This window comes from Nycticebus coucang, chromosome X, assembly GCF_027406575.1.
Source record: "Nycticebus coucang isolate mNycCou1 chromosome X, mNycCou1.pri, whole genome shotgun sequence".
Classification (NCBI taxonomy): Eukaryota; Metazoa; Chordata; class Mammalia; order Primates; family Lorisidae; genus Nycticebus; species Nycticebus coucang.
Window position 1 is genome coordinate 42309596 of NC_069804.1, and position 11963 is coordinate 42321558.

The window sequence follows — 11963 nt, forward strand, 5'->3', positions numbered from 1 at the left end:
GAAGCAGACACATCTTTTCATGTTTGGGACTCTTCCTAAGGTATTTGAGGCTTCCTGAGGATGTTGAGGACCTCCTCTGATGTGCTTGAACACTTTTCTGACAGGCACGACTCTTTTAGATATATTTAAGACCCTTCCTGCCATGTATGTGACTATTTCTGAACTATTTGGGATGCTTCTTCTCTGTTTGAGACACATCTGGCTTGTTAGAGATGCTTCCAAATATTTTTGAGACCGTTCCTAGTTTGTTTGAGACTTTTCCCATGTTGGAGATTGTTCCTGACATGTTTGCTTTTGTTTCCGACGTATTCTAGAAGCTTCTTCTTCTTCTTTTTCTTTTTTTGAGACAAAGTCTCAGTCCGTCACCCTGGGTAGAGTGCCATGTTGTCATAGCTTACAGCAACCTCAAAGACTCTTGGGCTCAAGAGATCCTCTTGCCTCACCCTCCCAAGTTGCTGGGACTATAGGCACCTGCCACAATGCCTGGCTATTTGTTTAGAGACAGGTTGTCACTCTTGCTCAGGCTGGTCTTGAATTTCTGAGCTCAAGTCATCCAACCACCTTGGCCTCCAAGAGTGCTAAGATTACAGGTGTGAGCCACCACACCCAGCCTTCAAGAAACTTCTTGATGCTTTTGAGACATTTCCTGACAGACCATTATGACATAGTTGAGACTCCTCTTGTTGCTCTCTTTTTTTTTTTTTGAGACAGAGTCTCAAACTGTCGCCTTGAGTAGAATGCCATGGCATCATAGCTCATAGCAACAACCTCCAACTCAGGCTCAAGCAGTCCTCTTGCCTCAGTTGTTCTATTTTTAATAGAGACGGGGGTCTCATTTTTGCTCAGGCTGATCTCGAACTCCTGAGCTTAAGCAATCCCCCAGCCTCAACCTCCCAGAGTGCTAGAATAACAGGCGTGAGCCACTGCTCCTGGCCTCCTCTTATCTCTTTGTAATCATTCCTAATGGTCTTGAGAAATTTCCTTTCCTATTTGAGATTATTCCTGGCATATTCGAGACTCTTTATAATGTTTTCAAAACTCTTCCTGACATACACGAGACCTTTTCTAACGTGCATGAGACCCTTCATGACTGGAGAACCTTCCTGGCATGCTTGAGACTCTCGCTCATGAATTTGAGACTCTTCCTTCAGTTTGGTAAAACTTACTGACTTATTTATGGCTCATCCTCACTATCTTAAGAACACTCCTGACTTGTTTGATATGCTTCCTTATGTATTTGAGACTTCCTCTCTGTTCGGGACAGTTTCTGGGAAGTTTGAGACCCTTCCTGTCATCTAGAACTCTTCCTTACATATTTGAGAAACTTCCTGATGTATTGAAATATTTTCCTGACATATTTTAGAGCATCCATAACTTTTTTGTGACTCTGACTTGAGACCCTTTGCAACTTACTTGAAATCTTTCTCCTGACAAGTTGAAACTGTCCCAGAGGTGTTTAGGTCTCCTTCTTTCTTTGGGGGTCCTTTATTTATATACTTAATGCTCTTCCTGGCTACTTTGAGACCTTCCTGACTTGTTTGAGAAGATTCCTGATTTATGTGAGACCCTTTCTCTCTGTTTGCAACACTTGCTAACACGTTTGCCTCGTGTTGTATTGGAGACTCCTTTTGACAGCTTGAGACCATTGGTGACATTGGTTACACTGAGTTGTATCAGAGACATTCCACTTCTATTTAAGATGCCCATGAACTTATTTGTAACTCTTTGTTACTACTTTGAAAAACCTCTAGACTTGGGCGGCGCCTGTGGCTCAGTGAGTAGGGCGCCGGCCCCATATGCCGAGGGTGGCGGGTTCAGGCCCAGCCCTGGCCAAACTGCAACAACAACAAAAAAAAAGAGCCGGGCGTTGTGGCGGGCGCCTGTAGTCCCAGCTACTCGGGAGGCTGAGGCAAGAGAATCGCTTGAGCCCAGGAGTTGGACGTTGCTGTGAGCTGTGTGAGGCCACGGCACTCTACCGAGGGCCATAAAGTGAGACTCTGTCTCTACAAAAAAAGAAAAAAAAAAGAAAAACCTCTAGACTTGTTTTGGATGTTTTCTCGTGTATATAAAACTCTTCTCTGTTCTGAATATTATCTGACAACCTTGAGTCCTTTCCTGTCATGTTTGAGACTCCTGATGTGTTCAAGAACTTTTAAATGTGTTCAAGAACCTTCCCAACATATATAACACTCTTGTTGACAGGTTGGAGAGCCTTCATGACTTTTTTTTTTTAGAGACAGAGTCTCGCTTTGTCACCCATGGTAGAGTGCCATGGCATCACAGCTCACAGCAACCTCCAGCTCTTGGGTTTAGGCGATTCTCTTGCCTCAGTCTCCCGAGTAGCTGGGACTAGAGGCACCTGCCACAACATCCAGCTATTTTTTGTTTGTTTGTTTCAGTTTGGCTGGGGCCGGGTTCGAACCCACCACCCTCAGTATATGGGGCCGGCGCCCTACTCACTGAGCCGCAGGCGCCACCCTTCATGACTTTTTGACACTGTTTATAATCTATGAGAGACTTTTTCTGACTTGCTTGAGATAATTCTCTACTTGTTTGTATCCCTTACCAAGAAATGTTAAAGCTCTTCTTTATTACTTTAAGAACTTTCCAGTCTGAGTTGAGAGAATTTGGGATGTACAACAGATCCTTACTCTCTCTTTGTGACACTTCCTATAATGTTTGAAACATATCCTAACATGAGGAGATTCTTCCTGGTGTATTTGGTTGGCCCTTTTCCAGATGACACTAAGGCCTTCCTAGAAGGATGGTTGAAACCCTTTCTGACTTACATGAGACTTAACTTGTTTAAGACCCTTCCTGACATGTTTGAGACCTGTACTTATTTGTTTAAGATTCTTCCTGACATGTTTGACACTTCTTGATGTATTCATGACCTTGCCTGATTATTCAAGGTTATTCCTTAGTCTGATACACTCAACTTCCTGACTACTTTGAAATTGTTCCTGACTTGTTTAAGATAAATTGTGGTGAATTTGAGACATTTCCTCCCTACCTGTGACCCTTTCTGACTCGCTGAGACTCTTTTTGATAGTTTTGAAATCGTTTCTAATGTATATAGACTCTTCCTAATTTTGCCTGTCTATTTAGAACCATTACAGATGTATTTTAAATTCTGCCTGACAAATTTGAGACCCTTCATTACCAGTTTCAAATCCTTACTGATTTATTTGCGCCTTCTGTATTTATTTATTTTATTGTTAAATCATAGCTGTGTACATTAGTGCAGTCAAGGGGTACAATGTGCTGGTTCCATATACAATCAGAAATATTCTCATCAAACTGTTCAACGTAGCCTTCATGGCATTTTCTTAGTTATTGTATGTAGACATTTGTATTCTGCCTTTAGTAGGTTTCGCCTGTACCCATTCTAAGATGCACCGTAGGTGTGGCCCCACCCATTACCTTCCCTCCACCCTAACCTCCCCCATCCCCTCCCCTTCCTTGGCCCTTTCCTCATAGTCTTGTGCTATAGTTGGGTTATAGCCTTCATGTGAAAGCTATAATTTAGCTTCATAGTAGGGCTGAGTACATTGGATACTATTTCTTCCATTCCTGAGATACTTTGCTAAGAAGAATATGTTCCAGCTCCATCCATGTAAACATGAAAGAGGTAAAGTCTCCATCTTTCTTTAAGGCTGCATAATATTCCATGGTATACATGTACCACAATTTGCTAGTCCATTCATGGGTTGGGCACTTGGGCTTCTTCCATGACTTAGCAATTATGAATTGGGCTGCAATAAACATTCTGGTACAGATGTGTTTGTCATATTGTGATTTTTGGTCTTCTGGGTATAAACCTAGTAAAGGAATTATAGGATCGATGGCAGGTCTATTTTTAGGTCTCTAAGTGTTCTCCAAACATCCTTCCAGAAGGAACGTATTGGTGGGCATTCCCACCAGCAGTGTAGAAGTGTGCCCTTTCCTCCACATCCATGTCAACATTTCTGGTTTTGGGATTTTGTTATGTGGGCTACTCTTACTGAGGTTAGGTGATATCTCAAAGTAGTTTTGATTTGCATTTCCCTGATGATTAAGGATGATGAGCTTTTTTTCATGTATTTGTAGATCGTGCGTCTGTCTTCTTCAGAGAAGTTTCTCTTCAAGTCCCTTGCCCACCCTGGGATGGGATCACTTGTTCTTTTCTTGCTAATACGTTTGAGTTCTCTGTGGATTCTGGTTATTAGACCTTTATTGGAGGTATAACCTGCAAATATTTTCTCCCATTCTGAGGGCTGTCTGCTTGCTTTACTTACTATGTTTTTGGCTGTACAGAAGCTTTTTAGTTTGATCAGGTCCCAGTAGTGTATTTTTGATACTGCTTCAATTGCCTGGGGAGTCCTCCTCATAAAATATTCGCCCAGGCCGATTCCTTCAAGAGTTTTCCCTGCACTTTCTTCAAGTATTTTTATAGTTTTATGTCTTAAGTTTAAATCTTTAATCCAGTGAGAGTCTATCTTAGTTAATGGTGTAAGGTGTGGGTCCAGTTTCAGTCTTCTACAGGTCGCCAGCCAGTTCACCCAGCACCATTTATTAAATAGGGAATCTTTTCCCCACTGAATGTTTTTAATTGGCTTGTCAAAGATCAAATAATGGTAAGTAGCTGGATTCATCTCTTGGTTCTCTATTCTGTTCCATACATCTTCCTATTTTTGTGCCAGTACCATGCAGTTTTGATCACTATGGATTTATAGTATAATCTGAGGTCTGGTAGCATGATTCTTCCTGCTTTGTTTTTATTTCTGAGTAATGTCTTGGCTATTCGAGGTTTTTTCTGATTCCATATAAAACAAAGTATTATTTTTTCAATATCTTTAAAGTATGACAGTGGAGATTTAATAAGAATTACATTAAAATTGTGTATTGCTTTGGGTAATATGGACATTTTAACAATGTTGATTCTTCCCAGCCATGAGCATGGTATGTTTTTCCGTTTGTTAACATCTTTAGCTATTTCTTTTCTCAGAGGTGCATAGTTCTCTTTATAGAGATCTTTCATGTCCTTTGTTAGTTAAACTCCCAAATATTTCATCTTCTTTGGCACTACTGTGAACGGAATAGAGTCCTTGACTGTTTTTTCAGCTTGACTATTGTTGGTATATATAAAGGCTACAGATTTATGAGTGTCGATTTTGTAACCTGAGACAGTGGTGTGTTCCTTGATCACTTCTAAGAGTTTTGTAGTAGAATCCCTGGTGTTTTTCAGATATACAATCATATCATCTGCAAAGAGTGAAAGTTTGATCTCTTCTGACCCTATGTGGATACCCTTGATTGCCTTTTCTTCCCTAATTGCAATGGCTAAAACTTCCATTACAATGTTGAAGAGCAATGGAGACAATGGGCAACCTTGTCTGGTTCCTGATCTAAGTGGAAATGATTTCAATTTAACTCTATTCAATACAATATTGGTTGTGGGTTTGCTATAGATGGCCTCTATTAGTTTAAGAAATGTCCCTTCTATACCAATTTTCTTAAGTGTTCTGATCATGAAGGGATGCTGGATATTATCAAAAGCTTTTTCTGCATTAATTGGAAGAATCATATGGTCCTTATTTTTTAGTTTGTTTATGTGCTGAATTACATTTATAGATTTACGTATATTGAACCAGCCTTGAGACCCTGGGGTAAATCCCACTTGGTCATGGTGTATAATTTTTTTTTTTTTTTTGTAGAGAGAGTCTCACTTTATGGCCCTTGGTAGAGTGCCGTGGCCTCACACAGCTCACAGCAACCTCCAACTCCTGGGCTTCAGTGATTCTCTTGCCTCAGCCTCCCAAGTAGCTGGGACTACAGGCGCCCGCCACAACGCCCGGCTATTTTTTGGTTGCAGTTTTGGCCGAGGTCGGGTTTGAACCTGCCACCCTTGGTATATGGGGCCGGCGCCTTACCGACTGAGCCTCAGGCGCCGCCCGGTGTATAATTTTTTTGATGTGTTGTTGGATTCTATTTGTTAGGATCTTATTGAGTGTTTTAGCATCAATATTCATTAGTGATATTGGTCTATAATTTTCTTTTCTTGTTGGGTCTTTCCCTGGTTTGGGGATCAAGGTGATGTTTGCTTCATAGAATGTGCTGGGTAATATTCCTTCTTTTTCTATATTTTGGAAGAGGTTTAGTAATATAGTTACTAGTTCTTCTTTAAAGGTTTGGTAGAATTCTGACATAAAGCCATCTGGTCCTGAGCTTTTCTTTTTAGGGAGATTTTGTATAGTTGATGCTATTTCAGAACTTGATATAGGCCTGTTCAACATTTCCACTTCATTCTGGCTAAGTCTTGGTAGGTGGCGTACTTCCAGGTATTGGTCTATTTCTTTCAGATTTTCATATTTCTGAGAGTAGAGTTTCATTTTACGTGTGTCTTCTACTGTCATGTTAGATACTTGTCCAAACTATTTGAGACTCTTCCTATCCGGGTAAGATGACTATTTGAGATTCTTCCTGACTAATTGCTACCTTTCCTAACTCTTTGAGACCTTCTGATATTTTCTGAGACCCCTCGTAACAGATTAGAGACATTTTTTGCATTTGATATTCTTAAGTTTGAGACCCTTTTGTGACATATTTAAGATGTTCATCTCAGTTTACAGCCCTTACTGACATATTTTGAGATCTTCCTGACTTCTTTGAGATCATTACTGACTTGTTTAAAACTATTTATAATGTATTTAATATACTGCTTCTCTCATTGAGAATGTTTATGACATGTTTGAGATACTTGTTGATGTATCTGAATCCTTCCTGTGTGATTGAGATACTTCTTGTTTCTTTTATTGTTTTTTGTTTTGTTTTTGAGACAGACCCCCCACCTTGTCACCCCGGGTATAGTGCCATGACATCATAGTTCACAGCAACCTCAAGCTCTTAGGTTCAGCCTCCCAAGTAGCTGGGACTACAGGTGTCCTCTACAAACCCTGCCTATTTTTTTTTTTTTTTTTTTTTTTGCAGTTTTTGGCCAGGGCTGGGTTTGAACCCACCACCTCCAGCATATGGGGCCGGCGCCCTACTCCATTGACCCACAGGCGCTGCCCAACCCTGCCTATTTTTAGAGATAGGGTCTCTCTCTTGCTCAGGCTGGTCTGGAACTCCTAAGCTCAAGCAGTTCACCTGTCTTGGCCTCCCACAGTGCTAGGATTACAGGTGTAAGCCACTGGGGTAGGCCTGTCTTTCTTGTTTTATCTATGACCTTTCCTGAGTTAATTAATGCTTTTCCTTACTACATGATCCAACAATTCTACTCCTAGATAAAATTTCCCAAGAGAAATGAAAACTTATGCTCATACAAAAACTTCTGCTTAAACATTGATGGCAGCATTATTCATAACAGCCAAAAAGTGGAAACAAATGTCCACCAACTTATAAATGGGTAAATAAAATGTAGTATAGCTTTATAATAGATTATTATTCAGCCATAAAAAGGCATGAGTTACTGATACAAAGTACAACATGGATGGATCTTCAAAACATCACACTAAGAAAAAGGAGCCATACAAAAAAGAGGCATGTTATATAATTCCATTCATACGAAATGTCCAAAAATGGCAATTCCATAGAGACAAAAGTAGATTATTTGTTGCCACTAGTTGGGAGTAAGAAGGAATGGAGAGTGACAGCTAATGGGTATGGGGTTTCCTTCTAGGATGGTGAAAATATTCTGAAATTAAGCTCGGTGCCCGTAGTGGTTACAGCACCAGCCACATATACCGAGGCTGGCAGGTTCAAGCCTGGCCTGGGCCTGCTAAACAACAATGACACCTGCAACAAAAAATAGCTGGGTGTTGTGGTGGGTGCCTGTAGTCCCAACTACTTAGAAGGCTGAGGCAAGAGAATCACTTAAGCCCAAGAGTTGAGGTTGCTGTGAGCTGTGACACCACAGCACTCTACCAAGGGCGACATAGTGAGACTTTGTCTCAAAAAAAAAAAAAAATCGGAAATTAGATAGTAATAGTTGTACACATACAACCTTGTGTATATTCAAGCAGTAACTGAATCATATGTTTTAAAGTGGTAAATTTTACTATCTGTGAATTACATACCAACAAAAAATTCTACTGCAAAAAAATTCTTTTTGATGACTTTTAACTTTGAGATTCTTCCTGACATATCTAAGACCTATCTTGACTTTTTAAGACCATTAAGAACATGTTTGTGAAGAATGGAGAAGCATGAATCCTATGTACTCAATTTTGATATGAGGACAATTAATGATAATTAAGGTTATGGGGGGGAAAGCAGAAAGAGGGACAGAGGGAGGGGGCTGGGGCCTTGGTGTGTGTCACACTTTATGGTGGCAAGACATGATTGCAAGAGGGACTTTACCTAACAATTGCAATCAGTGTAACCTGGCTTATTGTACCCTCAATGAATCCCCAACAATAAAAAAAAAAGAAAAGGAAAAAAAAAAAAAAAAAGAACATGTTCGTGAAATGGAGACTCTTCCTAATGTATTAAATAATATTCTAGACTTACTTCAGATACCTCCAGACTTTTTTGGGAACATCTTGTCATGTTTGGGACCCTCTGATGTGTTTGAGATCCTTTCTAAATATTTGAAACTCTTCCTTTCTGTTTGAGAGACTTTTTCTTTTCTTTTCTTTCTTTTTTTTTTGAGACACAGTCTCACTTTATCACTCTTGGTAGAGTGTAGGGGCATCATAGCTCACAGCAACCTCAGACTCTTGGGCCCAAATGATTCTCTTGCCTTAGCCTCCCAAGTAGCTGGGACTATAGGCGCCCGCCACAAGGCCCAGCTATTTTTTTTTTTTTTTTTTTTTGTAGAGACAGAGTCTTACTTTACCGCCCTCGGTAGAGTGCCATGACGTCACAGGACTCACAGCAACCTCCAGCCCTTGGGCTTCCGCAATTCTCCTGCCTCAGCCTCCTGAGCAGCTGGGACTACAGGCGCCCGCCACAACGCCCGGCTATTTTTTGGTTGCAGTTCAGCTGGGGCTGGGTTTGAACCCGCCACCCTTGGTATATGGGGCCTGCGCCCTACTCACTGAGCCACAGGCTGGTCTCCGACCTGTGAGCTCAGCCAATCCACCCGCTTGGGCCTCTGTTTGAGATTCTTAGTAACTTGCTTGAGACTCTCCCTGACGTGGTTGAGATACTTAGTAACTTATTTGTGACTCTTTCTGATAAGCTAAGACTTTTCCTTCCACTTTTGAAACTCTTCCTGTCTGGTTGAGAGTCTTAATATATTTTAGACTCTTCCTCAATTGTTTGCAATTTCCTAACATATATGAGACCTTTATGCTGTTGAGACCCTTTCTAACAAATTTGAGAACTTTCCTGACTGTCAGAGGCATTTCCATTCAATTTGAGGATTTTCGTGACATATTTGAGACTCTTCTTGACTTGTCCAAGATACTCCCTGGTTTGCTGAGATCCCTCCTAACATGTCTGAGACCTTTTCTGACTATTTGAGGCTCTTCCTGACACATTTCAGAGATTTATTTCTTGCCTGAGACGCTTTCCAACTTTGGGGGGACTCTTCCTCCATTTGAGACCCTTACTGACTCATTTAAAACTCCTTCTGACTGCTTTGAAAATCTTCTTGACTTATTTGGCAAGCTACCCAATGTATTCAAGACTCTTTTTATATATTTGAGATATTTTCTCACATGTTTGAGACTCTTACTGACTTATCTGAAATCCTTACTGATGTATTTGAATTTTCTTTTATGCTTGAGACCCTTTCTGACATACTTAAGACTCTTTTTGACACATTGAGACCCTTCTTGACATATTTGAAATCTTCCCTTTTTGAGACCCTTCCCAACACGAGACCCTATTAGACATATTAAAACACTGACAAAATTGAGACTCTTTCTGAAACATTTGAGACATTCTGTGACTTCTAATAGATTCTTTTTGAATGGGACTCTTCCTGTCTGATCAAAATTCTTCCTGATATATTTGGGAATGACAATAATCAACAATAAGTTAAGGTATACTTTATTTTTATTTTTATTTATTATTTTTATTTATTTATTTATTTTTGAGACAGAGTCTCAAGCTGTCGCCCTGGGTAGAGTGCCGTAGCACCACAGCTCACAGCAACCTCCAACTCCTGGTTTCAAGCTAGTCTCCTGTCTCTGCCTCCCAAGTAGCTGGGACTACAGGCGCCCACCACAACGCCCAGCTATTTTTTGGTTGCAGCCATCATTGTTTTGCCGGCCCGGACTGGATTCGAACCCGCCAGCTCAGGTGTATGTGGCTGGTGCCTTAGCCACTTGAGCCACAGGCGCCGAGCCAAGTTAAGGTATACTTTAAAATAACAGAGTGGAACTGGAATGTTCCTATCACAAAGAAATGATAAATGCCTGAAGTGATAGATACTCCAGTTACCCTGATTTTATTAATTTACATTGTATGCTTGTATCAAAACATCACACGTGGCTTGGCACCTGTAGCTCAGCTGCTAAGGCGCCAGCCACATACACCAGAGCTGGCAGGTTGGAATCCAGCCCAGGCCTGCCAAACAACGACAACTACAACCAAAAAAAAAAAAAAAAAAATAGCCAGGCATTGTGGCAAGCACCTGTAGTCCCAGCTACTGGGGAGGCTGAGGCAAGAGAATCACTTAATCCCAGGAGTTGGAGGTTGCTGTGAGCTGTGATGCCACAGCATTATACCCAGGGTAACAGTTTGAGGGTATGTCTCAAAAGAAAAAAAAATTACACGTACCCCATAAAGATATACAACTATTATGTGCCCATAATAGTTAAAAATTCAACATTGTTAAAATGTCTGTACTTCCCAGAGCAATTTACTGATTCAATGCCATCCCTATTAAAATACCAACATCCAACTTTCAAGACTTGGAAAAAATGATTCTGCATTTTGTATGGAACCAGAAAAAACCCCGTATAACTAAGGTAGTTCTTGGTAATAAAAACAAAGCCAGGGGTATCACCATACCAGATTTTAGGCTGTATTAGAAGGCCATAGCAATCAAGACAGCATGATACTGGCACAAAAATAGAAACATAGACATTTGGAATTGAATAGAAAACCGGGAAATGAAACAAACAACTTACAGCCATCTAATCTTCAATAAACCAAACAAGAGCATCTACTGGGGGAAAGACTCCCTATTCAATAAATGGTGCTGGATATCCACATGTAAAACATTAAAACTGGACCTGCACCTTTCTCCACTCAAAAAAATTGATTCAAGATGGATAAAGGACTTAAATTTAAGGCATGAAACGATAAAAATCCTCAAAGAAAGAATAGGAAAAACACTGGAAGATATCAGCTTGGGGAAAATTTTTTAAAACTTTTAAAAAAGATAATCTGACTTGTTTGAGACCCTTTTTGACATGTTTAAAATCTTTCTGATATATTTGAGACCCTTTTTATTTGTTTGGGAACATTACTGACAAATTTAACATTGTTTCTAAGTATCCTGAGATCCTTCTTGATTTGTTCGAGGTGCTTCTTGATATAGTAGAGGTTTTTTTCTGTCTGTTTGAGACATTTCGGACATATTTGAGACCCAACATAGCTGAAGCTCTTGCCTCTTTGAGACCATTCATGACATGTTTGAGGCCCTTCCTGAGTTGAGATCCTTGTTCAAGTAGTTGAAACTCTTCCAGATGCACTTCAGACACCTCCGGGTGTCTTCAAAACTGTTCCTGACTTGTTTGCAACATTCCTGAGTCTTTCTGTGTGTTAGAGACCCTTCCTGACTTATTTAAAATTCTTCCTGACAAATATTAAATCTTTCCTGACATGTTTTAATCATTTCCTAAGTTGTTTGAGACTGTTATTGACGATTGGAGACCCTTCTTGTCTGTTTGAGACCCTTTCTGAAATAATTAAAACTCTTTTTTTTTTACATGAAAGAGTAGCATATATTTTTATTATACAACATTTTAAAAAAATTCTTTTCATAGAATACATTTTCATGTTGGGGTTCTACAATGGGAAAATAA